Raw genomic sequence first — 8,781 nt, 5'->3', positions numbered from 1 at the left:
ATGTGAATACAATTTCTTACCAATTCTTGCCTGAATTTCCTACTGTTCTTGGCAAGTATGACTCTAGAATTGTTCTTAACTGAGAAATTTGAGATAATTTGGTAAAGGTTCTGGGAGAGGCAAACTTTCAGCAGTCTGTTGTAACATGAACAAAAATTAAACTCTCACAAAATGAATTCTGAATTAGATAATCCTCACCCATACTTACTGTGCTTTACCTTTGTGCGCTGTCTTCATACAATTAATTTGCATCAGCTTTTAAGGAGTATTTGTTTGCAGGCAGGCCTTTTGAATATGACTCTTCTCATCCTAAAGTTGTCCTTGCATCTTTTTATGCCGGGCCTGGATAATCCCTTTGCTATCCTCATGGGCAGGAGGTTGGACTTGGATTTGTTGCAACAGAGAGCCATCAGCACCCTGCTGCAGGCACCAGTCCTGCCTGCATTGGGAAGGTCCATGGTCTTCAATTCAACGCTGAGGGTTCTTGGTGTTAATGAATTCCCAGGGTCGTCTTATTTACTTGGCAGTCCTGCTTGGCAAACTTCTGCTTTCCTGACTCAGGAAGCAGGCTGCCTGTCCCATAGTGAGAAATATTGCAGTTCTCACCTCAAAAGCTGCCTGTGACCATGGAACATACATTTAGTTACCTGAAGGAGAGATGGCAATCCACAGAAGAAAGCTGGAAGTCAATTTGTACTTCTTTCTTGGCTTGTTCTTGTTGAATGCTCCACTCTGTAACTGGAACGGAAGAAGAAGAAATAAGCCTTTCCTCTTTTCATTTCCATTTTCTAAAATTAATATTTTCGTAACCTTTTGTGTTGCCTTGGTTATGTCCTCTCACCTCTGTTTATACATATTGACAGCTCCATAATAAAGGTAGCACCCCTCAATCCATTTTAAAACAGCAAAGTTACTGCAAGATGATATGGCTGAAAACAAGTACATTTTTATGCATACGTATGTGTTCTAGATACGTAAGTGCATAAAAGTAGTATTTCTTATCTGGAGCACTTATTTGATCCAGCCAGTGGTGTGGCTGCAAGTGCATGGCACTGGCAGCAGAGCTGACAAGGCAGCTCCTCCTCAGCAGGAGAGAGTGCAACCTTAGATGGCAGCAGCTGTGGGATGCGTTTGGCTGGGACATGAAACTGTACCCTCAGCTCCCACTGCAAAGAAAAGCCAGACTCCTCCTTTGGCCCAGCACTTCCCCAGGGAGTAAGCTTAGTGTATAACAGGCAGGAAAATCACCAGGGTTGGGGGGCTGATTTATACTGCCTATGAAGATTTTCTGTAGCACCAGAGGAGCCCTGCCAGGCGCTATCTGGTTTATGGTATGTTTTTGTAGCCCCTTGTACACAAACATGCTGTTGCTTTGATCTTGTATTAATCTTCAGTTAATTTTTTTAAACTCATCTCAAGATCACCTAGCACTAAAATTACAGCAATATTAAGGGGGGGGGGGGAGGAAACAAACAAACAAACAAAAATGTCCTGTCTTGGCAGCCCCAGATGGAGCCAGGACTATATAAATAGGGATCCCAATGCCTGTGTGAAGGTTGTTGAAAAATAAAAAAGGTGTGTCAGATGTAATGAGAATTAATTTTGACCTTATATTTGATTCTGGTCTTTCTAGCTGAATAGAAATAAGCAGTACTGATTTAGAACATAATCAGGGCTTTCAGGCTGAGATAGCATGGCATGAACGAGGAAAGACTGAAGTGTAAGCAAGAAAATGCATTACGTTTACACTAGCCAAGACAGTGATACTTAGGGTGCACATTTTACTTAAACATATCAAAGTTAACAAATATAACAGTGCCACTATTCTATAAGCAGTGGAGAAATGATGTATGGAATTCATGACTGGACCAATGTGTCAGCCTGGGAACACCAGCTTCTGTCCCACTCAGCCCTCTTGCACCGGCAGCAGCAACAGAAAGGGTTACTGCTCTATCTTCAGCTCCTGCAGCTGAGTTTACAGGAGTGCGAGCAGCTCTGAGTGTTACAAGGATTCTGTCATTCTGTGACGTTCAAAAGCATTTTGTCTTCATCAGACACAGAGCTGCTATTAAAAAAAAAAAAGTGAGGGACTTTCCATCTGAGTGGGGCTTGGCAGGTCTGCTGAAAGATTGTGAGAAGGCCCATACTGCATTCCAGGTGGTGGGAGCGCAGAAGGAATGCTGTACTAATTCTCCCTCCGGCCAGACTGATGTCCAGAACAGATTTTTCATTGCATGCGTAGCAGCAATATTCTGCCATGTAACTTTGTCCTGAGGGGATGTTAAACTTTTTTTTTTCAGTTTAGAGTTGAGAGGTAGGTCTGGCTGTACTGCTACGAAATTTAACCACGCAACAACTGGGAATTCTGCTCTCGCAGACGTTCTTACAGTGTATGCAGAAGCAGACAAAACCCTGCCATTAAACTGTCTGATGCCACAGTTCTCGAGAAGTTATATTATAATCACTGTGAAATAAAATATTTGAGACTAATTAGTTTTGCAACTATGCAGAACAGAGCTGAAGAGAATATTAAGGGTCTTGCTTACGCTTACACTCTGAAATGCTGACTGTGGATTTTTTTTTTTTTACTCAAGTCACTAAAGCTTCAGTAGCTGCTTCCAGAGCTGTGCTTAGAGAGCAAGCAGAGGAATGGAATGCATCACACCGTTGTATGACTGAATTCTCAGAGACTTTGGGAACCGGAACCTCTTTCAGATCCAGGCAATTTACCAGAATTTCTAGTCTTGGCAGCTGTTGCTTTTCTGAAAGAAGCTGATTATATGACTACAGCAACAAAGCGACACTGCAGAGAGAATTAAACCTCTCTTAAATTCCAGCTCTGAGTAATAAGCCCATTTTTATGCACTGGCCTCAGGAAGAAATATTACTTGGGACTACTCTTGCATCTCTCCACAGAATTCCCACTAGCTAGTACAGTAGGAAGACACAGTTCTCACAGCTTTTTTCAGGAGTTAAGACAATGCTACATATGCTCATAAGTCTTGAGTACAGAAAAGGCACTATTACCAATAACAACACAGTGACTTGCTGTATGGGAACTGCTGAGTCACGGCCTGAACCTCTGATTAATCACCTGAGGTGAGCCATGAGTCAGCCAGAGGAGCACAGGTGAAGGCAATTCACCTGTGCTGCCAGAAGGGGTGGAGCCTGGCTGCACCCCTCCTGGACCTATTTAAGAGCTGGCTACCGGAGGGGAAGGATCTCTTCTGGAGGATCCCCTCTCTTGGTGTCTTCTGGTGAGCTCAGCCGAAGGGTAAGCTCTTCCACTTATTCTCTTTTTGTTATCGTTGTCTGCTTTGCTTTACTCTCTTGATTATATTGCGATTATAACATCTTGATATCTATTGATTATACACAATTATATTGTGATTATAACATCTTGGTTATACACTTGCCCTTAAGCATCCTCAGTGCAGATGCACGCATACAGGTACTTTTTTTTCCTTTCACTCACTGTCTTCAGGATAAAGAGTTATAGTTTATCCAAGGTTGATGTCAGAGGCATGCTCACATGCACCTCACAATGAAAGCCTCTCTTCAGCTGGCACGGTCAAATATGCTGTAAATAACACAGGAATGTTATATGTCAACCCCCCTACTTCAGCTCTGAAACATCTCTACCTACTAAAAGCTTTGTGTCTTCTACTGTGTGTGTATGTATACTGAGGGACTTCTTGTTCAGCCACTTCCAACAGGGAGGTTTCAGTAGTGGTAGGCTATGAACTGCAAATTAGGAACAGTTAGGTTCTTATATTACAATTATGGGAACATTTAACAATGTCTAGGTGCTTTGAATCGTGAACTACGTAGCAACTTACCAAAGACCAAGCAAGCATACAGAGTCTTGACGTAATGTTTACAAGTAATTTCAGAAAGATTATGCATCTGAAATAAAACTTTAAGCAAATTAAGAATTCAGGTCTTTTAAGATGTCACTTGTTTTATTTTATTTTTATAAGGCATCTGAGGTGTTCTTTATTACATGAAGAGCTAACATCTATAGGTGTGTCCCAGTTTGTGTTTTTTGAGTCCTCAGTACTGTATCTGATTGTGTTAGAGAGACTTTCAGAACAGATTTATGTTGCTAAATGTTTGTTTGCAGAAGGTAAATGAGTTCCAGTTCAAGATTAAATGGGCTTAGTTCAAAGGCTAATAAAGATTGTGATACAAGCTATACAAATATATTCTATCCCACAGAGCAATTGCTGTTCCCTGTGTATGATGTATAAGTGCTTTACAGACTTACAATCTAAAATAGGACCGGACTCTATGGGTATTCTATCTTCAAAAGACGCAGGCAGTAGATTGCTAAAAAAAAAAAATAAATAAAAATAAAAAAGTAATAAATAAAGGATTACTTAGGAAGCAAATAGGTTGCTTTTATGAGACTCAGTGGTCTAAGTTAGCTAAACGATGAGTGTGATAGTGAATATATATTTAAATAAATATATTCAGTTTAAGATTTGTCAAGCAAGAATGAGAAGGTGAGGGAGTAAACGGATTTCTTTCAGGAATTCCTGTTCCTTCCTGCAAAGATGGAAATGGTAAAGTGCTTGAACTAGAAAAAACCATTTGTGTGTGAAGACCAATTCATCTGCAACAGCTGCTCTGAAAGTAATGCTTCCTATTTTACTGTGTTGGCACACGATATCAGACATGGATGTTGGTGGTACAGCAGTAGAGCTTGAAGCTTGTATGGAAACTGCTGAGTCACGGCCTGAACCTCTGATTGATCACCGGAGGTGAGCCATGAGTCAGCCAGAGGAGCACAGCTGAAGGCAATTCACCTGTGCTGTCGCAAGGGGTGGAGCCTGGCTGCACCCCTCCTAGACCTGTTTAAGAGCTGGCTACCAGTGGGGAAGGATCTGTCCTGGAGATTGGCTCTGCTGGAGTTTTGTGAGTGAGCCCAGGATAAGGGTAAGCCTTCTATTTATCCTCTTTTTGTTATCATAGTCTGCTCTGTCAAACTCTCTTGTTTATTTCATAATTATAACATCTTAATATTCATTGATTATACACAGCTTCTCATCAATATTCCATTACAGTTTGTTGCTGTGTGACAGATAGCAGCAGAGGGGCAGCCTGACAGAATGGCATGTGACATGGGATGTGGATGAAGCAAAGGTTTGTCACTGAATTCCTCCCCGCAGAAAACATGGCACCCATTGACATTCACTGAATTTGCTGAATGTTTATGGAAACCTAATAGTGGATATGAGCACATTGAGGTGGTGGGTGGTGCATTTCAGCAATGGTGACAGTGGGCTACCTCTGGTGCAGATTTGTACAAGCATGGCATGCAGGCTCTTGTTTGCTGGCAAAGATGCATATCTAGTGGTGGTGACTATGCTGAGAAATAGCATTTTGTAGCTGAGAATTTGCTCAAATAGTGTTACTGTGCACTCTGCATCTGTTATGGTTTCCATAGAAACAAATAGGAGGCATTACTTTCAGAACACCCTATATACCAGATCCAGTAACATCAATTTATTTTCCTTGGTATTGCTGTTATTATGAAGATGAAAACAATTATTCACATTGTTGTCCGTCTAGAAAAATATTTACAGGTGTCTATTTTTAAATATTTTCAGCGCTATTTTTGTATCTTTTGTGTAAAGATTGAATAATTGCTGTAGTTTTATGGTAACAATTGCTACTTGATTGTAAGACAATATAAAGTACTTTTATCTTAAAAAAAAAAAAAAAAGCACTTGCCTATTCTTTAGGTTTGTAAAATGAAGATCTGAGTGAAACCATAACCAACTCACATAGGTGAACTGTCTGACTAATTATAAAGCTTATGTAAGAACAGACGTGCCATATTTATCTTGTTTTAAGATTGGAAGAACCCAGGTGAGCTTTCTCACTGTTCCCATGCTTTAACAATGCAGAGTAAGTGGCCCGGGATCTAATTTTCCCTCCTTATTGAATTGTGGTCATGACAACCGTCTGTAGAAGGGTAAACTTTACAGTACTGTCTTGTTCAAGGGTATCATGTCGGTGTTATGCTGTGTGATACAGTGAGGTAATGGAAAATAATACTGTACAGCTGCTTATGCCTTTCTGTGCGTTTTCTTTTGTTTACTTGATATTTATGTGGCCACTGTGGCAAGGAAAGTATATAAACAACACCAGTTTTGAAAAAACAAGCTAACATCCAAAAGAAGAGCCATTTGCTTAGAAAAATGCCACTGTTTTTGACTCTTCAAATGTGTCCAGCTTTACACATTATGTATCAAATACAATATATTTTTTTTTCTGCTGTGCATCAAGCATAGAAAGCCCTTGCTTTTGCTTGACTTTATGGCAAAAGCTTGCCTTAGAATATGTGGATAAAAATAAACAAAGGTAAAGTCAGTGACAGGTCATTATTTTTGAGCTCCCTCCTGCAAGGGAGCTGTTTGTAAAATGAGATGGTATAAAGCTGAACATGCCTATTAAACAGCATCTAATAGGTTCTCAAAATCTGTTGTCCCCCCCCCCCTGAAATTTCTACACAAGGAAGCCTTTACTGATATGAGAGGGAAAGTAATTTAATTCAGCTTTGCCTGCTCCGTGGTAAAAACCACATGCGTATTATGTCTCAAATTGAAAACGCAACAGTGGAGATTGTATGTTCGAGTACTTTGGAAATATTATGAGAAGATGGAAAAAGAAAGGAGGGCAGGAGAGTTCTTTCTGAAGTCATGACATACAGTCTTGCCATATGTTAACGGAAGAAGTAGCTGCTTGCTTCATTGCTAGTGCTGGATAGAAAGCAGATGAAGACACTTCCTCCAAGTTGGGGTAACTGTATATGTCTCATAGTATAGTGATGGGGATTGTGTAACTTTGCTTACTATTGCTGCTCGCTTCTTTGCCCCACGTATACCAGTGATAAGAAGGATCCTTCTGCTGCTGCAGATTTAGGCTTGCTGACTTGAGCATTTTCACTTGAAATCCATTTGTAAAGGGTCATTTGCCCATTTCTGGTGAGATTTCCAGTCCTGTAAACATCTGGGCAAGGGAACAATGACAGTGACCCTTCACCACAAATCTCTCCTGGTTTATTGGCAGCTGAACTATGCCACCTGTGTTGATGTGCACCCCTGTCCTCAGACGGAGCAGGCTGGTGGCAGCTGCACAGTCCTTGCTCTAGAAAGGCACTTCTCCAATGCAGGTTCTGTGACCCACCGAGCTGATTAGAAAAGGATGTTCTGAGCAGCAGGAGGAGGTGGTGATGAGTATGTGTGAGGTGTATGGCTTGGAATTCTAATTCTGAAAGCAAAGATGGAGAGTTTTAAATGGTTTTACTTAGGGTTTGGCTATAAGATCACTTGTTACTCCTTGAATATAATAGAAGAAAATTATTATGTGGAATCTAGGTTGTGGGCAAAATATTGATGTGTTCTGCTGTGCCCAGTGAGAGTGTGAATGGTGACAGGTTTTGGGAGCAACACTGGTTTTGCTAGCATAAATGCTGTAATAGCACACTAATTAGACCCCAATTATTCTTCTGTAATACAGGGATTCTTTGTTTCTTTCAGTGCCGCTTTCTGATAATGATACATCAGCAGTAACTTCTGGCTTTGCGGCAAGAGCTGCTTTATGGTGGAACGAGGCCATGCAGCTCTGCAGTCATGCTGGAGTTGAGTGTGTTGGTTTTGGGAACTATTGTACAGAGAAAGGATAGAGCTGGCATGTGCACATGTGGTCAGGAACTTGTGTGTGTGGCGGTGATGCTGATGCCGAAACAGTGTAAATTAGAAAAGAGGGATTTTGAGAAGTTTTTATTGGAGTCATTTCGGAGCTGCAGCAGGATGAGAGGCTGCTCAGCCCCCTGGTATTCTGCGGGTTGGCCATGCGCAATCACAGCTGTTGCTGCCTGGGAAGCTGCTGAGCACTGTGTCTGACACGTCTGTTCTGATTACAAACTACATCTTTGCACGCAGGTGCAAAGATGCACTTCTCACATCGAGTGCCATTTATTTTCTACCGATCTCCATCTCTGGCACCAGTGGTGCCCAACTGCCGCTTGGAGAAACGGGCCCTCTGACTCGTGCAGCTCTGAAAGAGCTGCTCGCTTGGAACTTGGATTCAGAACGCTCGTGGGCCAGAAGGCACGCGGAGCACGAGCGCTGGCTCACAGCGGCTCACCCGGGGCTGGCCGAACGCCTCAACTAAGGCTGCCCTAGCGACCCAGCCCGCGAAACGCGAGCTGCTCGCGGCCCGCTGCGCCCGACCGTCCCGGCTGTAGGAAAGGGAGTCGCAGTCGGGCTCCGCTCCCAAAATGGCAGCGCGCCGCGGTGCCCGACCGAGGCCGCACGCGCCCCGCCCCGCCGCCCAGGCCTGCTGCCGGGCTGCGCTCGGCTCCCGCCCCGCCGGGACCGTTCCCGCCGCGGCCGCACGGCCCTCGGGTGCCGGGGAACAATAGGCAGCCGCCGGCGGCGCAGAGCTAGCACCGGCGCTGCCGCAACGAGGCCCGGCCGTGGGCAGCGATACCGCTCGGAACGCGAGCCCAAAGTAGTCCCTCTTTGTTCACCGACGGCGAAGGACCCGTTCCACCTGTGTCCTTCCGCCGCGGCGCCGCTCCCCCCGGCCGCGGAGCCGCCTGTCGGCGCAGGCGGGGCCCGCCGGGGCGGGGCCGCGGCTCTTTGTGCTCCCACAATGCACCAGCTTCTCCTCCGCGGGAAACAAAAATGGCGAGGGGCTGCGCCGGAGCCGGGCTGGCCGTGAGGCGGGTCTGACCCCTCCCCCGCCTCCCTTCCTCCGCCGCGCCAC

The sequence above is a fragment of the Lagopus leucura genome, unplaced genomic scaffold (assembly GCF_019238085.1).
Source record: "Lagopus leucura isolate 7727_CA_CO unplaced genomic scaffold, USGS_WTPT01 Super-Scaffold_100009, whole genome shotgun sequence".
Classification (NCBI taxonomy): Eukaryota; Metazoa; Chordata; class Aves; order Galliformes; family Phasianidae; genus Lagopus; species Lagopus leucura.
Note: the sequence above shows the minus strand (reverse complement) of the source record.